Source organism: Taudactylus pleione, unplaced genomic scaffold (genome assembly GCF_031769625.1).
Source record: "Taudactylus pleione unplaced genomic scaffold, aTauple2 ptg000117l, whole genome shotgun sequence".
Lineage (NCBI taxonomy): Eukaryota > Metazoa > Chordata > Amphibia > Anura > Myobatrachidae > Taudactylus > Taudactylus pleione.
Window position 1 is genome coordinate 12,847,730 of NW_028284519.1, and position 1,968 is coordinate 12,849,697.

Sequence of the window (1,968 nt, forward strand, 5' to 3'; positions counted from 1 at the left end):
AATGGATAGGCACCTCAAGATTCGAGTTTGGTCGAGTTTTTTCATCTCGATTTGCATCGCCAAATCTCGAGTGATTTTCCCATTGTTCATCTCTCAAATTTACTAAGAAGTGAATTTAGCTGAAAGTGAGTTTTCCGATTGTGATGCAGATCGAGATATCTCCCCCGAATTGCAAATTTAGATGAGATAACTCACCCAAGATTGCAGTGTTTTCTCTCTGCAAATCTCTCCCGAGCTAGCAGCTTGCACATATCAGTGAGATATGTGAAGGCTGCTGGTGTGTTATATCTGTAAAAGAAGGGTTAAATAAAAAAAAAATTATGTTGGTTCGCCCCCCCAAAAGCATAAACTGCCTCGGACTGGTCAGCCAGTCCTGGTTCCAAGAATTGCGGGGAACAAAACGAGTAGGGTTCCACCATTATTTAAGAAATAGCACATGGCTGCAGGGCCAGTGCTGGTTTTAAATATAGGAGGAAAAAATTGCGTAGGGGTCCCCTTATATTTTAAACCAGCACCGGTCCCAAGCCGACCGGGCTGTAATGCCACAGCCAGGAGACCCTATTACTGGGTCTCCATGGCCAAAGCATTCTCACTCCAAGCTGGTCAGGCCAAGCTGGCGATCTCAGGGGAGGTGGGGTCCCCCCTCTCCTGAAACCCCAGGCTTGGTCTGAAGCCCGGGGCTCTTCCCCGCACCCCTGGAGTGGTTGGTGCAGGGGTAATAATGTGTAAAATAGTAGAAAACTATTGTATTTTATAGTGGAACTACAGGTGCCAGAATGCCTGCCCTTTGACACTTGTGGAACTACAACAATCTGCCTTCAGGTGGCCAGCACCCATACCGCCACTGTAAAAAAAATATTTAAAAAACCACAGTACACACACACCGTATCTACTAAAACTTTTAATACATACACCTAATCCACTCACAGATACTTACTTCCACTGATGTACCTGGAAAAAAGATCCCATACTCACCTCCATCCTGTCGCCACTCTCCATAGCATCCACATTCTTGCCAAAAAAAGAAAACGACTTATGCAAACCATACCAACAGGTGCAAGTATATCTTGTCACATATACTTGCACCTCGCAAAATGACAGATGACCGTAATCATGTTATTTCCCACTGGCTGCTAGCCAATCAGCGGTCGTTACATGTTAAGCGGCCGTTGATTGGCTAGGGGCCAGTGGAAAACTATTGCAAAATACAATAGTTTATAACTATTTAACACTTTATTACCCCCGTACCCACAGCCCAGAGTACGGGCTTCAGACCAAGCCTGGGGTTTTGGGAGATTGGGGGACTCTTTTTTTGGAGGGTCCCCACCTCCCCTGAGATCCCCGGCTTGGCCTGACCAGCTTGGGGTGAGAATGCTTTGGCCATGGAGAATCGGTAATATGGTCTCCTGGCTGTGGAATTACACCCTGGTTGGTTTGAGTCCGGGGCTTGTTTTAAATATAAGGTGACCCCTACGCAATTTTTTTCCCCCTATATTTAAAACCAGCATTGGCCCTGCAGCCTGATGCTGGTTTCTAAATTACAATGGAACCCTATTCATTTTGTTCCCTGTAATTTTTGGAACCAGGACTGGCTGACCAGTCCGGGGCTGGTTATGGCTTTTGGGGGGGGATCCTACATAATTTTTTTCAAATAATATCAATATACATTAACTACACATGCAGAAACATACACAAATCACACTGATCTGTGTGTGTTTCTGGCAAACTCGCAGCTCAGGAGGGTGAGTGTCTGAAACTTCAGTTTCTGTGAGACTTTGCTCTAATCTCACCCGAGATTGAAATCTTGAATCTTGGTAAATTTGCAAACAGCAACATTTTCATGAAAAGTACTTACGAGTTTGCTCGATGGTGAGAAGATTCAAGTTTGCGACTTCACCCGAGTTTTACGAGTGAGATTAAAGAACTCTGGGCCTAATTCAGAGCCGGACGCTAATTGCGCTCGCTCGT